Below are 26,894 nucleotides of genomic sequence, written 5' to 3'. Positions count from 1 at the left end.
AACTTTTATCGCAATTGATTTTACACAGAGTGGGGAAATTACGTTCACCGCAAATATCACCAATGGACGTGGGGGAACAGCAGTTCGACGAAGATTCCTCTCTTTCAGACCTTCATTAATTCCCTTCTCTTTTCATCCCTACGCGTCCATTCAAGTGAGGCCCAATCATTATTCATTCGCACTTCATTCGGCGAGTACAAAGGTAAGCACTACCCGGGGAGTTTAATTTCTTCTCCGCCCGGGGGCAATCCTACAGCGATTTCCTCTTCACCGCTCCAAAGTCTAAGCAACACTTAGGTTCTACACAGCCTTTGTCCTTGTATTACTAATGGCCTCCACAAATTGCAACGACGACAATTGACCACCCTAGCATTCATCCAAAACATTGAGCATCCGGCCATCATATGATGGAACTTCTGAATATGATGTTGCATCAGGACGAAAGAAATTAAACTTTATATTTAATTTTTTCAATTATTAGGCATATAGTTATCATTACGTCATCGTTTCATTTACCAATAACTGAATAAAAGATACAGTGTCCGGCGTGATGCGGTGGAAATCTTTGATATTCAGCTTATTAAAACAACTTGTGTGTTGCCACACTATTTTATTTTCACCGACCATGGTTTCGGCAAACTTGACAATGGCACAAGTTGCCGAAAATAAAATAGTGTGGAAACAGACAAGTTGTTTTAATAAGCTGAATACCAATAACTGGACTTCTCTGTGCATTTATTCCCCTAGTGTACCGGATCAGTTAAGTTGATAGTCGAACAAATATTATTTTGCTGCATTTTTCTTACCATTTGATTTCGCTGAGGCTCTTGCCAACACAGCCAACCTCGTATCGCTTATCCCCTGCATAAACCATATACACTTAAATTGAATGGCATACTATTTTGTACAATTATGCGGCAAGCTTACGGGGAAACATTGAATATAGCAGTCGAAATTCACTTTTTCATTAAATTCTACGCTCAAAATATGCAATATCCGGATATTTATTCTCTGTTGAAAACGCGGGTACTGAATTATGGGGCAATATGAATCTATGAGGCGCATCAACGGCTTCAAAATATCGTATTCAATATGAGATCTTTAATATCCCGCTCCCTGCTTTTGAAATCCTATGCGAGTCTCTTTTCCCTTGGCATTTTCCTCTTCCGAATATTCCAGAACCTGCTGTGCTTTGCTTTGAATCCTCGTGCGATGGGGAGAATGGATTGAGAGGGTGATGGGACAGGGAGGGAAGAGAAAGAGTGAATGAATGAATGAGATCCTTTCTGAACTCTGGGCATGAGTGCAACTCTGCATGCAAGTAAGAACAGCGTTGCCATGGCACGCTCAAATGAATTTCCATCAACGTAGCTTCCGGATGCCGCTGGACGCAGTCATCCGCGGCTTCCATTGAAGGGGTAGCATTCCATTGACCCATCTGTCATTGAAGTGATGCTAAGAAAGACGCTGACGCCAGAAAATATGGTGTTCATGGACTGCGGTCGACATAAACCGTGATGTCCGCCGATTGCATGTGTGAGACGGATAGTCATTGATTCTGTCCAATGCAGCTTGGAAAGGGACGCTAGTCAAAGAAGATCGTGAATGAGCCATAACGCTTAGGCGAAAAGTTTTGAAGTTTCAATCGGTCATGGTGCATTTGTTCTGGACGAATTAAATCTAAAACAGCTCTCCAAAGACAATCGACAACACGCACCACCAAAGAGTAGCAGCATACCTTTGATAGACTGAAATTTCGAAGCATGTATAACCAGTGGTACTGAATGACATTGTCCATTAATGGAAGAATGGCCTGAACTTTACTTATTTAACTGCGCAAAAATTAACTCACACCCCCTTTTTGACAGTCAATAAATACCATTTCTATAGATATATATATATATATATCTACAGATACAGATATCTATAGATAAAGGAGTGTCTTGTAGGCGGAATTTTCGTGTAGCTGTAAGCTAAAAAAGAACATGAAATAATGGCAATGAAAATGAATAATCTATCAAAAATATGTTTGATCAATGCACATGTTTATATGCAAAATGGCATTTTAAAAATTGAGAAAATTTAATAATAAAAAATAACATGAACGTCTGTAGATTTAGCTGCCTGTTAAGCTAGCAAGCAAATTAATCCCTAAAATTTGTCGAAAATGATATTTAAAAAGATCTACTCGCTCGTTTTCCCGTTATTTTCAACAAACAACTAGGATTGAAAAGAATTAAACTAAGGAAAACATAATTATGCCGGCCATGAAAATAATATTTTCAAAAATCTACAATAAACGTTTATCATAAAGCACAGCGTGTAACACTTCCACTTCCGCTAATGTGAGAAGTTTGGATGAATAACTGCGGGAGGGCGTATATTTTCATCCCTCCTAAGAAACAATAAACCTCCCAACGTAGACGGGAGACTGCAATAGTCACGTGCCGATGTAATTGCTTCGCTGCAGTGCTGCATGCGGAATGGCCGGCGCTCAGATATTCGTTTCATTTGAATCCTCTGCTTTTAATGTCCGACATCACTGGCAAATCCCATAAACGTCCTCTCGTCTTTGTTTACACCCTTGACCCGTTCAGAGGAATGTGCTGCACTGCATGTCCCATGGGAGTAATCTCTATTATTATGCGATTAAAGCAACGCGCATGAAAACGTCGTAAATAATAATAACAATAATTTACATCGCCGACGGCAACCAGGTCCCTTAAGGCCAGTGCAAACCGCCGACGTGACTACACCCATGGGATGTTTATTTGAGTTGGTTACCCATAGCTGGGGTCATTCTCGCCTTGTAGAATAGGATGGTAAGAAAAGGTAGGATAAGGCGAGAAGAATTGGTGGTAAGGGTATGGATAGGGCCTGATATTGGCCGAACAAATTCAGAAGAATTTCATCAAAATATGATCTTATCCCACATTGTAGAAACACGGGAAAACATTGAAGCACTTTATTCATAAAAAATCCTTGAGGGGGGCATCTTAAAATTGTTTTCCTTTTCATGAACCTACTATTTTCTCTAGAGTATTAAAAGAAATAATCATTCCAACAGAATTACAAATAAAGACATGTGACTTATGATTATGCTACTAATAACATAGGAAATTTTGCATAGGTGCTAGAGATTAGAGATGACATTCATGGTTGACTTATTCTAATTTACTTTTTCAATCTTGAATCCCCAATAATTCCACCATGCTACATCTAAACCAATCAATTTTGTTAGGGATAAAATTCTTTAGGGAATGGCAACCAAATGAATTTGAATCGATAAAATCATCGCAATTCTCTCCGATTCTCGGTATCTTTTGTCTCATATTAAACGCATTCTTGAAATCCGCATCTCAATCTTCAATCTCCTCAAATTGAAAACCGTGCTCGACAATAGTCAACCAATCAGCTTCGCTCATCTCCACTTTCATCCCGCTCCCGACGGCTGCACTCAACATCCTCCCCGATCAATCTCTCACTCTGTGATTGAAATGCTGTTTGCCCTCCGCGCTCGCGGCTTTCATAAGCAACAACTGGTGGAGGGATGGAGTCGCGTATGACGGCATATAGGAGGGATGGCGGGACACGGACCTAGGGGAGGAGATGGGGAACGTGACGTGATTGGTTCCGTGATCGGAGGCTCAAGAGTGAGGGGTGCGTGCACGGAGCGTGTTGATGAGGTGCACGCATCGCCGGTGGCATCCGCGGCACGGCCGTGAGCGGTTTCTGAGCCCTCTCGTCTTGCCGCTGTAATCTCGAACCCGAACGCGTTTGACGCCGTGACGGGCAACTAATGCCGCGGCGATAAGCCCGCCGTAATCGTTGGACTGCGAACGGATCCTCCTGGAATGAGGAGAGGCGTAAGCAGGCCACGGTGGCGCGTTTGAAGGGACTCCGGGAACCTTCCGACGTTACGGCGAGGAGTTGTCGCTCGTCGTTGCTCAGATGGCGGTGCCAAAGTGTGGCAAACCCCGCTCCCTGCACTTCCGCTCCCTGCACTTTGTCGCCCGCCCTCCTCCTCATCCCATCTTCCCGTCTCCATTTCACAAGGTGCAGTGCCTGATAATTGGTTTTCTGGGTACGTGTGGACTCACACACGACGGCATTAACCCAGAGCCGGTTAATTGTGTGAGTGTGACCCCCCCCCTTACAGCTAGTGAGCTAGGGGAGAAAATTGAATGCCAGGGGACGTGCGGCCGAACAAGTGCATGGGTCGTCATAATGAGCATGGCACTGCGCTTATCTCCCTCAGGTCTTAAAGAGGAAGCACGGAGCGTGTATAATCGAGTATGGAATGTTACGCCCAAATTGGAAGCAGAGAATGATACTCTGGCGAGTTTTGTGCACCAAGTTTAAAATGCTATACGTGGCCATTGGATTAAAGGAATTTCTTTTATTCTAACTTCGTAATAATTTCCAAAACTACTCATTTTCCATCTGCTAAATTAAGATACTGTTAAACGAAGTTAGGCGTCTTCGTGAGCAGGTAAGTTCGTGAATTTAATGATTTTCAAATATATTTTAAATCAATTTTTAATTAAATATATTTTAAATAATGTAGGACAATTTGCATTAACTAACCTTTCGAATTTAGCTGCAGAAAAAAAAATTTCTTTTTCATTTGATACTACATACATTAGATAGGATATTACGTTAAATTTTTTTTATCATCATAATTAATGTACGAAAGAACAGTAGTCTCTGTCAAAACGGCAATTATTTTGCGTAAATGATACCTTAATTGTTTCTACTATTAGTCAAGTAATGCCATTTTAGAGCTCTCGGTCGACGTAATTAAGACAGAATAGCTTACTCAGGTGCGAAAAAGGCAAAAATATGAGGAAGCGAGACTTAAAGGCTAAAGGGAAAAGATAAGCTTGGAGAGTTAAAGTGGTCCGACATGGCGATAGCACATCGTAAAACAGCAAATTCCGCGGCACCATACATCAAGGCAATCAGCATCGGGCACGAGAGAACACATTGCAAGTCCCGTAGGGGAACGGAAAATCACCGAGATGCATATATCGCGAGAGCGGGAATCCGCGAGTGTATGCGCAAAGCAAAGGGTGAATTGCAGGAGCGTGATCGCGAAAGGGTTGGGAGACTAAATCTCACAAAGTCACTGACACGTCGTTGGTGTAACACCAGCTACGCTTGTCCGCCTGCCAATACAAATCCCATATCCCTCCCCCACGGGATGACCTCTGTTGTGCACTCATCATTTTTAAATCTTTCCGCGCGCGCACAGCCTCCGTGCAGCGTGACCGAAGGGATGAAGGGGGAGAGAGGGTGAGTTTGAAAGGTTGGTGCCCTCGGACGCTATAAGGGGGGGGGGGTGGCGAAATGGAGTGGATGGACGGGGGAGGTGGATGAAGGGGTTTAGCGGAGGGTGTATAAAGAAAGGCGGGGAGATGAGCGATAGGCCGATGGGAAGGCTTGAAGGGGCGATGGAAGAGTGAGTTGAAACTCGGAGGACGGGACGACACCCGCTCACGGTGATAAGCGAAGTGCGTGGGCGAGTCAACCGAGGGTAGGCGCAGGCAGGGAAAAAAGGGAAGGAGGCAGTGGGCGTCGAGTATGGGACCGAAGGGATAAGTTAAGAGGAAGTATCGCTTCATCTCGACCGGTTGGATTCCGTCTTTTTTTTTTTGGTTCAGTATAACTCGTTTTAAAACTAAGAGTAACCACCTTAAAATTTTCTAGCCAAACTGAATAGACCCTTTTAAAATTTGCCTGTATTATGATTTTACATAATTTTTATAAGGGAAAATACTAAGTTAAAAAATTTAATGTGGTGTGCCTTAGGGTGGGCCTTATTTATTCATTTTTTCTCAGATTTTTTATTTAAATTTCTCAAAATGTGCAATGTGGAGTAGATTCAATGTGGAATAAAGACGGTTGATTGTTTAATATTTAAAGGTTGCCGAAGATCACTTAATGCAATAACCATTGATTTTCTCAAATGAACCATGTGACATAATTTCTAAGGCTAAAGTGCAAAGTAAAAGATCCCTACGTACCCAAGGAAACATACAAGTGAAGGCCTAAGAATCAATTTATCATTGGCAACAGCAGCAGGATGTCAATCATTCGTACAAATTTGGACAGCAGTTTAATTATATGTAGGTAAATTGTACTTATTTTTTTAGTCATCACAAATGTTCCACCATATAAACTATCAAAATGACCAGCTTTTGAACGGGAAACAAGTAATTAAGTGGAAATTTTAAGCCCTCGTCATTTTAAGAATGTAACATAAAACTCAGATTACATTAGCCAAAGCAATCAAAGAAATTACTTGGGTTATTCAAGCTTTTCTGACGCTGCGGTTGAATAAGCCGAACCTTTTTTAATTCTCTTTAAAATTAATATTGCACTGTGAGTCTCGTGATGATCATCAATCGATTGGAGAAAAAAATCATTTATTTCCTTTCTCCAGGAAAATAATAAAACGAGGACTAGGTAATTATAGCTACTGAGGATGAAAATATTCGGACTTAGGGAGAAAAAGGGATGGTAAATTATTGAGAGCCAGAACGGGGAGGAGGAAGAAAAGAGCCATTTTACTCCGGAGGACAAGGATGAAGAGGAAAGGACGAGGAGGGTTGATCGGAGTAGGGAAGGGGATGTCATCGTGGAAGAGGAGGAGTTTTTGGAAGGAAAGAGAGAGAGGTAAATTTTTTGCACGCTCTCCTTTTGTCTCCCAGGGTTTCGCGTCAACTTCTTGACGGCCCGGGTTTAATCTGGCCGTTATGACTAGTGATAAATGAGTTCGCGGTGACACATGTGTTTGTGCGAGTACGCAGGGCCCATGTCTGTCCCATCCCCCGGGGAGGAGACCCCACCCCTCTTCGGAGACCGCGACCCCCTGGGTACGAACGGTGGGGTGCGAGGGAAGTGACACGACTCCCGGGTGGGATAATATCGGAATAATCGGAAATAATGTAGATTGGATTAGGGTGATGAGCGTCACGGAATGAGCGGGACAGACGATGGAGAGATTATGCCTTTTAAAAGACATTTGTACAAGTCTCCTTTCGCGATAAAAATTATCAGATCGGCAACTTCCTTCTCTGTCCTTCTGACGTGATTCTAAATTTATTTCACACACCTGGATTTCAGAACGATTATTGCGCCCATTACTTAAGTCTTTATTCAGCACAAAGCGATTATAAAAGTTGAAATTCACGCAGCTAGTACTTTCCTGCATTTGTTGAAACGACTATGAAGCTGATTTCTGTATCATTATCTACATAACGTAAAGGAATCGTTTGAGCAATGCTTTCCAATGGTAGGGAAGCTATAATGCATTCCAAGGTGGTACATATTACTTTTCCATTGGATTTTCTATTGGGAAAATCATAACCGTCCCGGCGAAACGAAGTCCTCACTACCTTTGAAAAACAGGTAACAGTACAATAGATATATTCTCGTATGGAATGACTGCCATAAAAACATTTCAGTAAGCATGTGTTAAAAAAAGGACGTTTTGAAAAAGTAAATTAAGGTAAAATGGGCACAATCACCGCAGTTGAACCCGAAAAATATTGCCTCCGAAAGCAATCATCTGCTCTCACATTACCGCGATCCCTGAATTCGTACGTGAAAATTAATGCTTGGATTCAAGGAAAGCGTGGATATAAAATTTCTTCCGAGATTAAAAAATCACTTTCTCTGAAAATTAACTGAACAATTACTGGTTTTCCAATAGTTATTTTCTATCTCTAAGCTATTTTAGGAACAATATTTACAGTACCTGAGGTCTCTCTTAATTACAATTACCAGTTATTTATTGTATTAAGACCTCACTAAGCTAAAATGCTAGAAAAAACTTCTAAGTCTTGGCGTTGGAAGCGTAAAAATGACAAATACACATAAAAATTTATATCTTTTGTCTCTTTTCTTGCTTGGAATATTTTCAATTTCACTATAGGCACTCGAACTTGATTATTATATGGTTGAGGTCAAAAGATGATGGCCGTTTAATATCTCATTCCCTTTACTGCAATATTTGACTTTCCATAATGGCCATGAATACAGAATACCACCATGCCTGTCAACGGCGTTGATCCTGCAATTCCCCGACCCGGTGTCAGCGTCCAATCAAGAGGTCAGCCCGTCCTTCAAATCCCTCGCAAGGCGTCCGTCCCTTCGACGGAGGTGACGTCACCCTCAAGATGCCCCGGAGACCCAAGCGATCCCATCGGAAGCCATTGTAGGCCGTCACGCAAACCAATCCCTCTCCACTCTCCCACTCAAACCGACGCCGCCGTATATAACAACCCCATACCTTCAATACGACCCACCCCTTTCTATGTAGCATATGATGCCGCAATATAATAAAACCTCTGCAAAAATGCCGGGACGCTCGGGTTTGTAGTGCTGAATTTCATTTAAATTATTAAACGATTGCCATTGAAGTATTTTATTTTAAGAAATCTTATGGCATTTATTGACATTTTTAGATTCAGCATCAAACAATTTATGGTAAATGCAGTATAAAATATTAAAAAGCTGATGTATTAACATTATAATAATGACGTTTATTGACGCTTGACATTTATAATTAAATATAATACGTGGTCAATGAAGTATATGTGGTCAATGAAGTAGATGAATAAATGAAATAATTTCTTATATTCATTAATTATGAATCTTTTATAAATTATTGTTACAATTTGGTCCTGCTTAGTCCATTAGGACTTTTCCATACAATAGAATTAATTAATTTAAATGTTATTTTACATAGTGCTAACAACATTTTACCATTTTCCGACAAAATTTTACTCGGATTATTGTTAAAAGCCTCGTTTTTTGTCACTTGGAAAACATAAAACCAAATTGAAACCCTAACTTTTCGAAAACTTCCACATGTACCTACTGAAGCAGAGCTCAAAAGGTACTGTAGCTCTCAAATAATCGTTGTTTAGTGAACTATATTTTATTTACAGAAATTTAAGGTGAATGCAATGGTAGAATCATTCAACTTCAGGGATTACTATTGTAAAAATCAGGAAAAATGATAATACTGGTTTTCGCGGCTTACTTATTGGCAATGAAAATGTTATTACAATGTAGCTGCTGAAAGTTTTATTTTCCTTTTCTTCTCCCTTACATCGGCGACCTTATTTCCTTCCACGCCCTCACCATGTCCTTAGCCCTGCCGTGATGGCTTAACCCTTTATCTCAATTCTAGCCCCACCTGCCCTACAGGCAAAGCCTGAGAGTTCAATTGCCTCCCAGCCAGTGGTGTGCCTTCTATCTCTCATATCCTCTTCCCGTCGTCCCTCTCTGTGAAATCAATCTCACCAAGCCTAGGGGATCTCCAGCTTTCTGTGAGTCGGTGATTCGTGCGGAGATGAAACTGTACATCGTTACAGCAATATGTCAAAATTAACTTTGCCTATTTATATGAATTGTATTATGTCAGAGATGATGAATTTATGAAAATAGTTAATACATTCCCTCCAATCAACTGGAAAATTTAAATGAAACTCAAAGAATACTCAATATGAGGACTATTAAAATCTCACCATACATGGAAATAACGAGAACCAGTAGACGAGCAAGAATAACATAAATGCAAGTAAAAGCTGTCATCGTAACGAATTATGCAAAATAGGACATCACGGACGATCTAGTTGTATTTGAAACTTGATCTGTCATGAGATCTCACAGCCAATCGCACATTCTCATAGTGTTCCACCAATATGAAAATAGACTTATATATTTTTCTACTGTGCATATTTTGCCATCAGTTTCCGTAGCTTGGAAAAAAAACTTTAAAAGGAACAGCGTAAAATCGCAATTTATACCGAAGGATTGGAAAGTAAGTAAGGACAATTCGGCGGTTACCACTTGCTCGAACACGATCTCAAAACCTCGGCTAAAACCCTTTGCCGCAGGCTCCACGGGGCTATCACTATGTAATCCAATCATGGAAAAGGGAGTATAATGGAGAATCATAGCCTTCGGCCAGCGTCGCTTCGACGACTGCGGTCTTTCCACTTACACGGAATGAGAAAGGCCCGTGGAGCATCCAGCCAAGATGGGTGAGCTGGATTTACATGAGGAGGAGCGAGAGGGTTGGACGCAGAAAGGGTGGAGGGACTAGTCGCTCCCAACACATATCTCACAGAGCACATCGGCACGCATCGAACATTTCCTTTCCCCACCGCCAGGAGTCCCCGCATCGCTCTCTAACCCAAGAGCAAAGCCAACAGGACTGCCAAAGGTTCTCTATTTTGAAGTCTCTGAACCGCTTTTCCCCAGCCCATCCCATCGTTCCTCCGCAATCAACCGACCAAAACTCCATCATCTTCGGTCTCTATTCATTTTCTATCCCCAACCGACAATAACCCATTTCCCATTCGATGCTATTCACCAAGCATTTAACGTAGTACCGCATGTACGCTCTCTTTCCCCTTGTTCGGTCGTTCACCCTTATTTACCGATCCTACAACGATATCTTGCGTGGTTTTTCCTCATTTTGCGACGAGCATTTAAAATGCCTGCGGCTAGAGAAGGATTATATTCAGCCAGGCCGAAATATGGGTGCAGAAGTTTTGGAAGAACTATAAACGCTTTCAGCGATTAGCTAACTCGATGTAAATGGGAGGATCCATGCGTATTCTGAAAATGTTCATTGCAGGGAAAATGGAGCACTAGAAGGATAAATTCCCTCGAAGCAAAATAAATATGGCTAAATGCAAAAAAGTTTCGCTTTGACTTTCAAAGAACTTTCTTTGCAATTTAATTTACCTAAAATAAAAAGCTATTATACAAAGTCTCGTCAGTGACATCACGTATGAAAAACCCTTGGCCACAGAAACTTTTAGAGGACGCAAATTTCGAATAAAATGAGTGGTCAAAATATGTAAGGAACATTAAAATAATTCCAAATATATAGGAAATGCGAGTAACTATTCTCATTAACAGAGTATATATGTCGTAATTTGAATGAATTTTGCCACTCATATGTATCATTTTTTCACATTCAGCATTGGATTATATTTGAAAAGCCTCCAGTTGTCGAATGGTAACTATGATACCAGGCAACGAACAAAATTAAAAATCCGATCGCCTTTATAGCTAAGAAAATGAATTTCAATCAGGGCTCAACTGCAATAACGTGAATAATGTGACTTGCGTTGTGAATTGCGAGAATTGATTAAATCGTCCAGCAAATTCATACCGCTAGAATATTATTGTTTAAATAGAATAGGACGGCAGTGCAATTAAATAAATGATACACTTAAGAAGCATTGCGAAGATTTCCCTCAGCATGAGAATAATCGGGGATTGATAATCTAGATATAAGCTAGCTTTATTCATTTATCAAACTCATTTCACATTGAAAGAATATTTAAGCTCTGACTTGAAAACGTGTTCGTGGTAAAGCCAGAGACGAAGTCAAATTCAGCATATTAGGGAATTTAGAAAGTGTTTTGGAGACGGCAAACGAATTTTATTTGAGATTTTTCTATGGTGTGGATTAAAAATTGTGATATTAAGTCAGCAAATATAGATTTTTCGGTAAAAAATTATCATCCCTTACCTTGAAGGGTAGTAGTCACTTAAAAGTACTAATAAAAAACTAATAAAACAGCTTTTAATACGCGTTAAATTTAGGCTTTGATATATATTGATACCAAGGCGCATAATTGAAAGCGTTAATGGCAAAAAAACTTAAACCATGTTTGATTAGGACCAAAGACATTAAAAGAGCTAGATAAACCCCCTGAAAGATCATTAAAAAACCTATGATATTTTTCATCAGTCATTTTTTATCTCATTACTTTCCAGGTTGTTTATTATCTCAGTGTTATTTCATATATATGCCCTGGGGGGTGATCAACTGAATTATTTCTGAATAATTAAAATAGATCTCTTTCATACATTCCAATGAAAATTCGTACCACGTCTCTCATCGGTTTCCGAACGCTTCCCTCCGCTTCAGACCCGAGATGAGAGTGCATTGGCTTTCAACTGACCCATTTAAGGATTCTAGACACCATTGCCCACGATAGGTTGAATAATAAGTTCTCCTAGGTCGTCATGAATAACCTAAAGAGAATTCGACCGATAGGTGATTACGTATAATTTACTGCTTGTGTGGAAGCGTAACCTTTCCGGAATATTTCGAATCACCGCGAAAAGAAAGGAAGGAAATATGTCGGGTATATGTAATTTTATACAACTCCACAAAGTAAACGTTATCCCTACGAGAAACTGTATCTTAAAATAAATATAAAATTTTATGCTACCCCCGAGATTACCTATATATGATAGCTGCGGGGGTTGTGGGAGGTCTGAAAGCAACGCAAGTGTGTTGAATCAAACGTAACCAAGCAATGAAATCATCCTGTTAATGGAAGAATAAGTAATAAAAAATTTTGAAAAAACATTATTGGTGAGCCTAAAAGCTATCGAGGAAAAATTATCATGGCTAGGGAAAATCTTTCTCCTTTCTACAGCTATACATATCTGAACACAAATTTTTAAACACTGAGGATAAATCGCTGATAATAGACTCTTCGCCTTTTATTTTGCTAAAATTTGAACTGCATAAATGACGGTGTTAAGGATGTTATCAAGTATAGTTATTACAAATTAATTGCAGTACCCACGTCAAATTTTCAATTGAAAAGAGTTCTTCCAATCCATCATCAAATGCTACTCTCGTTATTTCTTTATTTTTCTAATCAGAGGCAGCTAAGGATGTTTCTTTTTTTCCTACTTCAGCAGGAATGGCAAGTCAATTCAGATTTTTGCGCCGCAATAATTTAGTTGTTTCAATAGATAACTAAAATTTGAACTGCATAAATGACGGTGTTAAGGATATTATCAAGTATAGTTATTACAAATTAATTGCTGTATTCACGTCAAATTTTCCATTGAAAAGAGTTCTTCCAAGAACTCAGGTGAGAACTATAAACTCAGGTGAGGACAAAAGCTACAATTTGAGGACATATCTTTTTAAGCATATTTGAAACGCAATTGTGGTGTACAATACTACATTCAAAAGAATGAGTATAGGGTACCTTTTATGCTAAGACCAGCTGAGATATAAATCACATAAAAGCCGCTATATTCTTCTTCAATTCAGGCAAACTAATTTGATACCACGGACTGCAAATATTTAAACAAAAAATTCACTTTTAGGGACATCGATTACTCTAGTTTTCGGTGCCTCAGGTGTTTAAATACAGTTTAATGGATTGCCATAACTATATGATAGGGGATTGGTCTCCTTAAACAAGAATTGATATTGAAATTCGAACCAGTAAAAACTGCTATTCACGTCGCTTTAAAAACTGCTCTTCAACGATGGCCTCCGAAATAAAATAAATAAAAATACAACAGAAATAATTAAAGGAAGCAATTTCGCCCAAACACCTCCCCTCTGTAGCGGTGGCGTTATAACGTCAACGAATCCCTTTCCGCTTCCACTTTAAAGGCTCTCAGTCGACAAAGGCGCCCAGATTGCTGGATACCGATAAGGAATGGTAGGAAAACGTCCTAAGATGAGGTGCTGGGGTCGTCACTTCCTGACCGCAGAGCAGAGATAGAAAGAGTGTGCAGAAGAAGCCGAAAAGTTTCCTTCCTTCCCACTCTTTTAAGTGCGCGTGGCGTTGTGGACCTTATGGGGAACGCACAGAACAAAAGCAGAGGGCGAAAAGAGAGAAGAAGGAAGATTGGGCAAGGGATGAGGTCAGCAAATTCGGAGAGCGGAACGGAGAGGTGGTAAAGTAAACTCAATGGATGGAGAGGAAGGAGGAAAGAGAGAGAAAAAGATAAAGGATAAGGAGAAGAGTGCAGTAGTCTGTCGAGGAATGGAGAAATGATGACCCATAAAGGGTACTCACCTTAGTGCGGGCAGGGCGTCCACGGCGGACCAGGCCGGCTTATCGTGCGACGAAAACGAAGCTTCTCTTCCTGAAAGGGAAATTTAAAGCAATAAGAAGAAAGGAAAAATATCAAGGAGGCATTGACTTATGGAGGCAAGGAAGTATTGATAAGACTGAGTTCATATGGAATTAAAAATGTAAATAATTAACGAACACAATATGCTGTTATACTCTTGAGCACTGTCAGAAGAACCAAGTGTGATGGAGAGGTATTTTCCCAGATTGAAATAAACACTTGCAATTTTTTATTCCGACCTTATATTAATACATAATCTTCAAAAATCAAAGGGCACAAAATAGTTCGGTGTGGCAAAATAGTTCGGTTTGGCGAAATCGTTTGGTCAGGAAGTAACGACCCTAAAAATATTTTGTACCTTGAAGATTATGTAGTAACATTGAAATCTAGGTCGGAATAAAACTTTATAACCGTGGAAAATTGCAATTGTGTCTTTCAATTTTGAGTATTGACCATAACTGTCATCATTTCTTTTATTTTCCCTACTAACTATCCTTAGCTAGGGACATGTTCATAATTATTTTAAATAATTCATTCTCATTGATACTTGGTATCTATTTCTTATTTTCCTCAATAAAAGCAACCACGATAGTCTATTTCCTTACAATCTGAAAAAATTTACTTCTATTATTGTTACACTAAATATTTCCCAGCTCTACAGAAACCATTTATACATTTCTAATGCATTACATGACGCACTCCATGACTTAAACTGAAATGAATAGGCATCAAAATGAGATATCTTATGCCATAGTAGTCATTGTAAGTTACTCAATGAGCAAATACGATGGTGACAATAGTATTATTAATCTATGGTAGACGGATGGGTAAAATAAAATAATAATAAAGTGAGGATCAGAGTATTTTAGTGGTGCACAGTGGAGAAACTCAGTAAATTCCGCAAAAACATTCTGCCAAAATGTTAATGTAAAGGTTAAAAAAATAAATGACTCAGTCAATTCCTCATAATATTAACTTTTAGTCACTGGATTAGTGACATGAAAAAATATTCCAATTATCCCATTGAAACCCCTGTCATACTGTTGATCACTCTCCGCTATGCAATAGTCTCCATACTTTGTATTTCTTAATATGAGGGAAGTTTTTATTTAGGCTCATCAGATTAATGAATATATGATACTAATAGATAAAAATTACCGCAATTACTTTAATGAGATGATTTCGCGAAGGACTGCATTTAAATGGTTCTAAAAAGCATTATTTCGAAATTATACGTAACTGTTTAAAATAAGTGTCTTAAAAATTCGTTTGTTATATTTATAAGTTCCGGTTTCACACTCCCTAAATATCCTTTTTTTAGGTGACTATATGACAGTTTCCTATTATCATAGTATTTCAAAGTGTTAATAGCAAAAATGATATTAGAGGTACCATTACACCACTGGTAATGCTGATAAATACAAATCTTCTAGCTAAAGCATTGTATTTTCCCTTTTGACTACCTTCCTTAATACATTACAATTTTAATTGCACACTATCACATTACAGGCAATTTTTATTTGAGAATTATGACTCATCAAACTGTAAAAAAGAGATATTTTTCAGATATATAAGGTGCGTTGAAACTCTGGTGGTATGATGAGTGAGGTAGAATACAGGTATCTAACGAAATGAAGGGTACCTTTTTATTTTTATCACCGTAATTATAAACGGTAGCCACTGGGATTGAAAAGGCTCGTCTCATTTAGTACCAGAAAGATTAATTAATATAAGTTAAAGCCAAGAATAGAAAGTCACGTAAAACAGAGGTTTGGATATAATACAATGTTTTCGAGCGAAAGCAAAAGACGAGGAAAGTGAGAGTCAGGGGTAAAAACTGAATAACAGGGCGAAAGAAGGTGAGCGAGTCGAAAGGTAAATCAAGAAAATGGTTACAGCCTTCAGATTTTATTCCTCTGCAGAGAACTGAGCCGCTCTACTGCCTCTATCTCATCTTTTTATTCCTTTTATTTCCTGCCTACATTATTTTTCACTCCCACTAGGAGCCATTACAGTCGGGGGAAACAACCCCGTTAAAAGAAAAGGAGGGGCGGGGGTGGAGAAAAAGACTGGTGAGCAGACGGAGAAAAGGAGATGGAAGTTGAAGTGAGGATGTTCCCAAGCGGAGGAGAGGGAGGGCGTTCTGAAATTCACCCCTCACTCTCTCCCTTCATCTTCCTTTCCACTGCTATTCCTTCCTCTCCCATTCCCACTTCCTCGGCTAAAACCTTTTAAAAGTAGCCCCTCAACTATATGCCACCCACGCAACAATTCACTCCCTCTATCTGTTTCGCTCCATCCATTTTTATCTCCGCCTCTCCTTTTCCTTCCACTTGCTGAAACATCCTTTGTCTACTCCGCTACGGCCGCTTCAACCTCTGCTTTATATATATATTTCAGCCCCTTCCCACCCGCCTACTTCCTTTCATGCCGTTTCTCTCCTCCCCTCTCCTTGTCATTCAAAACTCTTTTCATTTATCCGTATCCGATTTCTGCCCACCTCACCCCTTTCCCTTCCTTCCAACCCTTTCCTCCTCCTCCTCCGAGATTCCTTCAACCGAATTTTTAACCGTTTTTTTTATTTCTTCCCAATTCATTTCAGAAATGAAATCGTGGGAGTTGGAGTTTTTCGAGGGAATATTTTAATCACCATCCAACTTCGCTCATTTTAATATTCCCATTGTTCATTCCTACGGCTGCGTCTATGTCCTTTCTCTCTACCCTTGTCACTTGTACATCTAGTCGAGGAAATTATGGGTGAAAACAAAATTTAGTGATCGCAGTCGTTGAATCATGTTGGCGTAATGTAAAATTCTGGGATCAAGAAGGCCACTGTCATGACTTCCCCAGGAGTACCTATGCATTTTTATCTGCCAGGGTTCGTAGTCTAAAAGTGAATAAAAAAGCAACAATGGTTTAAGAGTACCTAAAGCATACATTTTATCTAGATATTTCTTAATCTTATGAATCTTCCATTTAGACACAGCATAAAAGTTTGTCTTCTTTTAAATACCATTCAAAAAGAGGAATCAGTGGGGATCACCGCATACTTATAAGGTGCATAAAAAGCTCACCAGTTCACCAATAGTATTAGTATGACGTAGCAAGTATCTACTACAAAAACACTTTCCCCAAGAATGAATTAGTCAAAAACTTTGAAGACATCCTAAAACTGATGACCATCTGTATAACGCATTAGTATTAATTGGTTTCACAGTCCATCTTTCCTTCGCCTGTGGTAGCTAAACGTATAAACGACTTCATTTAATGCTACGTAGTGGGAAACTATGATTAGATGCTATGCATGCAGTTCATGCATAATGCATTTTGAGATGACTTCACCACGGTTAAAATTAGCCTCACTCACTTTGAAAAAGATAGTTCTTACAAAGTTAGAATTTTTTATGAGCCTTGCGGACCTATAGATCTTGAGGGTTTAGGACGATAGAAAAAGAATAACCCCGAAAATGTCAAGGACTAAACAGGAAAATCTTATAGGCACCATAAGTTTCATTGCCATGCTTGTTAGCATATATTATTTTCCCATGAAGGAAGCCAATCAGCACTGCTGTCCTTTTTTTTCGATGATGCCTGAAAACACACTTAGCTCCAAAGTGATGCCATTTCTAGCTACTCCTAGCCTGCTTTCAACCGACTCCCATAACGTTCCAGCGCCCACCCATCCAAAGACCACTTGAGACTCTCTTACGTTCGCACCCGGCGGGCCTCCTCTTCGCCGTGTGAACTCCTTGGGAGCCAGCCACCGTCCGCTGCGCCCCCAAGGCAACAGGAGACGAGCAGATGCTCCCAACACTGTACTTCCCTCTCTTTCCCTTCTCGAAAGGGCCACTAAACCCACCGTCACTTTCACTTTCGCCACCCACGCGCCGCGCCGGCAGGTGGCGCAATCCCCTTCCATCTTAGCACCATCTCCGCACCATCCCGTTCTCCGACCCGCTTCTGAGGTATCCTAGGCTACTAAATCAGCACAAATGCCATGCGTGTGATGTGGAGTTGAATCTTGCCCATTCCAATCCAAGATCCGGAGCCGCATTCACGGCCACTGGCATTATTATCCATGCTCATACAATAATAATAATTTTGATTCTGAAGGAACAAAATGCACATTTTCAAATTGTATAATTTCAATATATTTCAAAAGGGTAATAGGGTATAGATACACCCACATAATATCCTGAGCTGGGGTTACCACATCCTAATAATAATGGCCTGCTACTAACTTCCACGTTTTTCACATTTTTTCCAGCATTATTTCCAGAATTTTGATAGTTTTTATCACTAAAAACTTAAAATAACATAATGATAATTTATTTTCATGGTTTTATATAAACAAAAGTACAATTAAATATTTATCACCAAATTTGGTGTACAATTTACTAACTATATATAACTATATATATTTTACCCCTCTTTTCCCTTTTCCAACCCTCTCCTTTCCTCACCATTCATTCTTCAGCTGACGAAGAAGCCTGAAGTGCTTCGATCGCATTACCTAGCAAAATCAAATCATTTCTATATTTGAAAATTCAAAAACTTCGAAAAAAGTTATTTATGGCATTCAATGTAATTATGGCTTAATTCACGCCGAAAAAAGGAATATTGGAGCGTTAAGTTATTGGTTCATAATTCATGGAATTCTAACATGATATATGCATTTTTCCGTTGGGACACATCCATATATTCAAAGAACCCAGTCACAAAAATTGGTCCTGAATGAGAAAGAAGCTCCTAATTCTGTTCAACACACCTGCTTTCCTTCCAAAATTAAATTATATTCAATTACGATTCCTCAGCATCGGCCGAGGGAACACAGATAATTTGTAATTGTAACTGTAATTTGGCTACGAAAGAATGTCCTAAAATTCCAATCCATTGGTGCATACAATTAATAAAATTAAAAGCAAAAATTAGAGTATCTAAATTGCTTTTCATAAATGATGGTGCAACCGATGTTGGCGAAACCTTGTTCCACGGTAAAATTTTTAAAGTTATCTGCGTAATTAAAATGATACAATTAAGAGCAAGAAAAGAACATCACTTTTCCAACCAAATAGCCTCAATTTACAAGCTAAGCTTATTTTCCAGAACTACAACAGGAGAATCAGGTCTCTAGTGGTAAGAAATAAAATTTTCTTAAATTAAAAAAGGGTATTGTCGTGAGATTACGGTACTTTTCCATTTTCGACTGAAAAACTCTCTCTACTCGCGAACGTCGTTCATTGGAGAAATATAGTCCCTAATTAGGCTGTTTTTATTTCGAATGGAGAAAAAAATTTGAATTCTGGTCGGAAAAAACGACTTGCGGCTAAAATGGTTGGGGCACAGAAAATATAATACCCGAGCACCAAATTCAATTTTTTTTCTCAACGCTCGATGGTGGAGCTCTAAGATCTATTTTTTCTTCGTTTATCTGTTTTTCATCCGCTTGAAGGTCCATTTGGCCATAATGCTCAGTAAGGCTCAAAAACTCCATTGCTTATTTATCTATCCATTGATTCATTGGTAGGATTTGAAATTCACTGTATACCTCAAGGTACTTAGACTTTATAATTCTTCTTATAACCCATAAATCATTCTACATTCCCTTTCCTAGGCTGCACCTGAATAAAAATAATTGATTTCTAAAGTAAAAGTAGCCATTACCTATCCATGTAAATTCAGGAAAGGGTAGATGCAAACATTCTTCCAAGGATCAAAAATATATTTCAGGCAATATATTTAGGAATGATAAACGAAGATATAGTATTGCCCACAATTTATTAAGAGAGTACTGCATGTGTTTAAATTGTTATACAATCATCCTGTTACTATAATAACAATGGAAACACGTGTACTACTCTGCTAATAAATTTTGGGCAACACGATATCTTCGTTTATCATTAGTTATGTTATTCCACGACATCTCTCCTAAGAAAGTTGACTTTAATATATTTGGGAAATAAATATATCAAGGATTAAAATATTATTTAGTTCAATAACACTTCCTAAGTCATGTTCAATGTTGAATCAGTATGTAAAAAAGAAACTGCAAATATTGGAATTGTGTACTTCTTAATCACTGAGTCACAGATAGTCACTACCTCATTGATATTAAGATTTCGCTTTCTTCGTCATTAGCATACCCCTCCACCAACCTCTTGCCGATCCTAGACTTCCTTCTTCCAAGTAACGCCTCATGCCCTCCAGTTCTCGCCGTTGCCATGCCAACGTAAACAATATCGCTCGCATCCACCTCTCCAAAGCGAGAAAAAACCGCACGCATCGCGCGGCTGCGAATTGGACCGGCGAAATTTTAATTCCTCCAACGTTTGCACTCTCCCTCTCTTGCACCACCAAGATCCCATCCCCCCTCTTCCGCGTGCCCGGTTATTTTTCTTGCCGACCGATCCCCAGAGGGCCGTGCCAGCCTCCCGTACCAATCCGCGGTTACCGCTTCTAATTTGTCTCTCCTCCTCGCTATCCCTTACCCTCTCCCTCCTCCTCCTCCTCTCACACCCAAACCCCTCAGACAATTTTAGCCGCTTCCGGCCTTTAGCTGTACAAACATACTGAAAAGGACAAAAACAACATCTCTTCCCATACATATACTGTAATTTTTTCGGCACACACGTAAGCCCTTTTAAGGGGAGAGAGGACTGAAAACCTAAATATGCGTGGAATTTTGGAGAAGTAAAAACAAGAAAGCTTTCGCATTAACTCATAGACACGTAACTTACCTTTATAATAACATGCATTACATTCAAGGGAAGGTGTGCGCAAAAATGTGTAACGATTATTTTTTTCCTTCAACTCTCGGACAAAAGACTAAAATTTCTCTCCAACCTGCAATATTTTCCCTTTTACCATCGAGCGGCATTTTTTTTACGGCTGCCTTGACACTTTTCCTCCAAACCTGGGTCGCATTTTTTTTTCTTCCGGGAAAAAGGTATTTTACGCCCGAGAACATATATGACATGCGTGCTCATGAGGCTCCGACTCGGAAGCCAGATAGCCTATCGTCTCTCTCCCACTCTCTGCCCACTATCGCACTCTTCTTCTGTCATACTCATTCTCCTCTCTCGTCCTCATGGGGACTTTTTAATAGGTCCCTCACCGACAATTCCCAAATTTACAATCAGCACAGCAACGGCTTCTTTTCTTCCCTTTTACCCACTCACCGTTTCAAAATATCGGCGGTAACAGCAACCTGCGCTTTATATCTATTATACCCTCATACCTGCGAGAGACTCGGATTTAGCATGACGACATGTTCTTATGATGATTCTCATCGGACGCATTTTGTGAAATTTTGCCATGTTGTTCACCAGTTAACAGAGTGTACACCGTGTAGCAATTAAAAATTCTCTGTGATTTCTAGATTTCCATAGGAACTGCTATTTTTCAGGTGCACTATACAAACCTGAACATAAGGGTATTTGGCAAAGTATTCCTGAAAAGGTAAAAATAGCTGACTTCAGGAATAGTGGTCAAGTCTTAACTATACTGTCGGTAACACCTTGAGGTGATAGAAACTCATCTACACACAAGAGTTTCCCCAATTAGACGAGGCTCAATAAAGCGTCTATATCCATTTATCATAATATTCTCATATATAACCGATATTATCATAATATACTCATGTTTAATCATTATGCTTTCTTTGATTCATCCTCCGTAAGGATTTACTATAAATGTTCTCGATTTGCCGAAGAATTTAACAGCATGAAATACCGGGTATAGAAACTGCAGACACCTTGAACTGGATTACATTAAAATTTGCAATTGTTTCAATAGACAGTTTCCAAATATGAGCCGCGTGTATCTGTGTAAGCGAAGAATACTAAGTAAAAAACGTTTCTAACAGATAAATCTTGAAATAGAAAGATATTGTAAGAGGATCTTCACTTAATGAGTCGAAAACCAATTTTTCCAAAACACTCACCCGAACTGAGTTTTCTAGAAAACCATAATTCCGTGAGTATTCCAGGTTTTCCCGGATTCGCAGATTGGCGGGCTTACTGCGTTAATTAAAAAAAAATGTCAACGTTGCAACGACTGGCAAAGCTATTATCACCAAAACCTCACATTTATCTATAGATGCTATGGCGATTCCAATTCTCTACAAATGGATATGACCGAAATACTTATTTCATTTTATACTTTGAAGATGATAACGAAATCTCTGGGAAATTGGATAAAATACTAAGTTCTGACTAACGGAACTCAGGTTAATACGTGAATAATACATTTGGGATCTCCAACAGCAGAGTTTCGAAGGTGGTTTCAATTGAGGATGCCATACGCTACACGGAATACACGGATGAGCAAGCAAATAGATCAGCCATCCTCACTTAATTCGGTACATTACCTTCTCTAATACTTTATTAGGTAAAGGGTGAGAGAGCACACCATCCATCAGATCAACCTTAACCACTAAGCGAGTGTGAAAATTGACTTGATTATTTTTTTACGTCGTGCCTGAAATGGCCTGGTTCAAATTTTGACGCAGGTGGTGATTTGTTCTAAATTTCCTCAATCCTCACTCTGATGCCAACGAAGGTATCCCTCATTAGTAAATTCAACCATCCCTCAGATAAAATGTTAGGCCATGATCTTTCACGCATCTTTTCGTGAGACTACACAAACACCGGAGCCAAGTTTCTATCTCACAACATTTTCCACTGTTTCGCAATGGCGCAACTTTCTCAGTCGTCGGTGGCCTCCTTAAATCATCACGCCGTTCTCACTAAGTGAATGTAAATAAGTTAAGTCGGAGTTTTCCGTGACATAAGATGGATGTATGAACCCGAAAGACGGATAGTTGACCTATCCATCTTTCGGTTTCTCATCGCGTACTTCGATAACTTCGACCTGAAAACGCCCGGTGGAATCCAGGCGAAACTGTTGCCACCCTAAGAAAAACAACGCGGCGAGAACACGAAGGATGGAGAGATCATCTAGTGAATAAGTTAAGCCTTGAGATATTCATAGCAGGAAAAATGGCAATTGGACAACGGATGCGATGTAAGGAAGGTTTAGTGAGAATTGGCGGGAGGTCATTGGGTATAGGAAGAATAGGAGGGAGACTGAGCAAGAATTTAAAGAGTGGTGGGGATAATGAGTGAGCATCAGCTGGAAGGAAGAGTTGGATGAAAACGCGAATTTAAAAGCGAGAGCAAAGAGAAATGGAGGAGTGAAAGAAGAGATGCTCACAAAGGAAATTAGTGAAACAGGAGGAGAGAAATGGAGAGAAGAAAAACAAGGGAGAAAAGTTAAAAAAAGGAAAGGAGAGAAAGCAGAGAACGGAAGAAAGGGGGTGGTAAAACGGAAAATGGCAGCCGGGATGAATTGAACACGAGAGTACAGAGTTTGAGGGGATAATAACCCTCCCCCCCTCTCTCCCCTTACACCTTCCTGCTGTAACCCTCCCCTCCCACCCATCACGAGCAGCGCCCCCGTAGCCCGCAGCCATTACCTCGCCACCCAACGTCCCAACCCCCAAGCGCCATAGCATTCCCTCCCCCCTCTTGTATCCTGGCCTTCCCTTTCGCTGCGTAATGAGTCGTAATATTACACATCTGAGCTTTTGGTGGAATAATAGGGGATTTCATCGAAACCATCAACTAAAACACATCCTCCTCGAAAGCAGGGAAAAAAAGATGAATCAAATATGCAGGATAACCTTATGCTGAAGAATAAATGTTTAAAAAAAAGAGCGCCTAGAAAATTGCGCTCTCGACAGCACTTTTTCTTTTATCCCCTGTCTCTCTCTCCCTCTCCACGTTTCGCCCGAGAAACTAATTTCGGAAGATATTCCCTTCTCTTGTTTTATTTTTCATCTCCGCAAGGCAGTGAAGAGGTTATTAACACTCGAGATGCACGAAACGAAGCAACTAAGTTTGTATCCAAGAAAATTCCAAGCATGCGTAAATGAAAAATACTTGTCATATTACTTTATAATATTCAATTTCCTTGGAAGAAACCAAGCTCCAGCAGCTTTTTCCACTTCCTTGTACGTGGAACTTATTTCAAACGACGCATATGCAACCAAGTGAAAACATATCAATAATATTAATAATCTTGAGAATTTTGATGGTGCCCAAATATAATGTTTTTATGCATTAGAGTGAATATTACTATTTTATATATCACGCGTGTTTCTATTCCAAATATGTGACTAGCTGAGCCCTTCCTTATCCTCTTCAATTTATCCCTATATTTGTCCTGGCGAATCATCGTGAAGCAATTTAATTTTTTTAGCGGTAAACTCCATGCGTTTTCGCTATTTTATTCTGACTTTCACTCTAATGCTGTAGTTCATACCTTCTTCTCTTAGTTAAAAAAAAATATTTAAAACTTTATAAGGTGAAATCACTTCTTCTTTATTCACAAGTGGATACAGCCGGTTGATTACACAAATTTTTGATGGTGATAAAAGAGAGCAAAAACTATTATCATGAATGGAATATTCCACCAACTTAAACCTATGTCTATTTTGTATAAAAATTTATAACTAAATTGCATATCCATTCATCCCAGACTGTGAATTAATTCATGTGGTTTAGTGCGGTAAAGTCCACGCCTGCCAAACCGTCGAATTCGCCGTGGGTTCGAATCCCGCCTGGGTGGGTGATCCCTGTTCAGAGCATAGATGTTTGTGTGGTCCTTCGTTAATCCTCCGTTGTAAAGGCCTTTTTATGATGTTTACGGGGAAGTTAGAAAAAAATAAGAAATATATAAAATAAAGTAGGAAGAACTCGGATTAGGAATGTAATTCATTAATCTCATTTAATTATTTTAAACCGTTACACTCCCATTTTTTCTTTCGGTTTAAAATATTCTAGTTTTTGCATTTAAAAATGTATTGAAGAGTGGACTGAACGCAAAGGATAGGAATTTTTTAAGGCGCTAGCAGTATGCCAAGCTATGCTTCATGAACTTGATAATTTCACGGTTGAAAAACCTTGCAACACTTCTTTAAACGAGGCGATAAAAAAGTGGTTGAGCTATATCTTTTACAATAAGCATGACAGTATATTAATACTCATTTTTACCAAATTGTTGTGGAAAAAATAACAATTTATCTACAGTACTGGACTGAGTATATTTCTTTGGGACCGTTACCATATAGTATGGAGAGGAGGAATTATCGTCTTGGAAGCAAGACGTTCAAACAATTCAGTAATAGGTTGGGTGAAGAAATTCCAATGACATTGACGGGGTAAACGAATGTGTCCTTCACTTCTTGCAAGTTGCAGTCAATTGACAAATAAATTTGATAACTTTGACTTCCATTTGGTCCGTGTACATAAGCGTGCCATTTGGAATAGCGAGCGAGATTGGGTTTGATTCAAAGAATTTGACAACGGTACTGAAATGAACGTGGGGCTATTAGCTCATTAGTCTGCAAGTGCTGAACACTGCCTTCAAAAAACTATCAATGAACATCTTAATTACCTGGTGAAGATGAGAAGGATCCAACTCAGGGTGTTCCCTTGAAGGGAAAAAAATGGGCCCAAGAAAATTGCGATCTCTCTTTCTATCAAACATTTTGGAAAGCCATCACAGTAGACAGAAATAATAATCAAATTATATCGACAATCCTTATTATAACTTTTTCCAAATTGATTGATAAGGAAAAGAATAAACATCTGACATTTAATAGCATTCACTCCGTTATTCCAAAATCCAGAATCTCGTACTGGAATCAAATTCAAAAACTCGAATGAGAGTAAACACTTGAACTGAAACAGCAAATGGAAAAGTAAATCAGTGCCCAAAGGCAAGTGAATCACTAAATTACACACCATGAATGTCATTTTAATGATAGAGGTATATTGCTCCTGGTTTGTGTAGTCTGGGCTTTGCCATAAGTACGCGAAGCTTCTGATTTGTGTGTTTTGTTTGCTAGCAATAACCTTGCTCATTCAAATTTAGAAATGTAATGCTTGATGCTTAATTAACATTTATTTTAATACTTTAATGGCGATGCTCATAGCTTTCGAGCTTTTTATGCAACGTTTTCAACATAATTTTCCATGCTGTACGATTCAATACACTTTGGAGCGAGAGAGAAGGAGAGGAACAGAGATGAAATACGTTCCATCGGTGGTGGTGAAATTATAGAGGTGAGGAAGTTAAAGAAGGATCCGAGCGTTGAGATAAAAAAAAACAGACAAATGTTCAAAAAATATTATCTCCGTCAAGGGTACGACAGGAAAACCTTACCGGCAGTCCTACAGAAAGCTACGGAGCCATGAGCAATTATAATTAACACGACTAACGTTTAAAAACCTTTAATTAGCAAAATAAAACAGATGATGAATGGTTGTTTGACGACGGATCGCATGCCGGAAAATTGCCTGTGTCATCAAGGGAGAGGGGGGGAGGGCGGAACTGGAGAGAGAAGTGGAAAGGGAAGCAGAAAGAATCGCAGACGGGAAGAATGAGGTGTGAAGGAAACCAATAGCGTTGCAAAGGGGTCGCCTTCCCCCAGGGGAAAAAAATTCTCGGTGCATAAGAATCCCAATTACAATCCTAAATTCTACTAATGTAAAAATAAATTCTTTAGCCGGAGTAGATACTGAAAGTAATGCTATTCAATTGAAATGCGCATGGAATCAAATGGCTCAGATAGAACTCATACATATAGTTCGTTCTCTCGGGAGTGACTTCATGGAATCGACATCATATAGTGAAATGTAAAAAACTTAGTAATTCCAAGCAAATTTAACACTGTACGATTTTGGTTTCGACTTAGTAAATCATGGTGCCACCGTTATATACCAGAGGCTGTGGTGCCACGTCGAAACCTAGGTCATGCAGCTTTAAATATGTGCGGAATTATAAAGATTTTTACATTTCCTTACCGAACTCAGATGTTTTAAACATTTAAAAAATCAATTAATGCGGAAATAAAAAACAATTAAATTTATCCCAATAAAATCTTTTGGAGCTTCGAG

General features: G+C 39.3%; 1 protein-coding gene across 1 annotated transcript in view; it reads right to left on the bottom strand.

The window, feature by feature from the left end:
- The window catches only part of LOC124169028 (chaoptin-like), a 398,137-nt gene that overhangs the window by 300,953 nt on the left and 70,290 nt on the right, over nucleotides 1-26,894 (bottom strand). Inside the window, exon 2 of the mRNA XM_046547495.1 lies at nucleotides 13,875-13,944. The gene's annotated coding sequence lies outside the window, so the exon portion shown is untranslated. The remainder of the gene's footprint in view (nucleotides 1-13,874; nucleotides 13,945-26,894) is intronic.

This window comes from Ischnura elegans, chromosome 1 (assembly GCF_921293095.1).
Source record: "Ischnura elegans chromosome 1, ioIscEleg1.1, whole genome shotgun sequence".
In the NCBI taxonomy this organism is placed as follows: domain Eukaryota; kingdom Metazoa; phylum Arthropoda; class Insecta; order Odonata; family Coenagrionidae; genus Ischnura; species Ischnura elegans.
The sequence above is the reverse complement of the archived record's forward strand: the minus strand, read 5'-3'. Positions and strand labels throughout refer to the sequence as shown.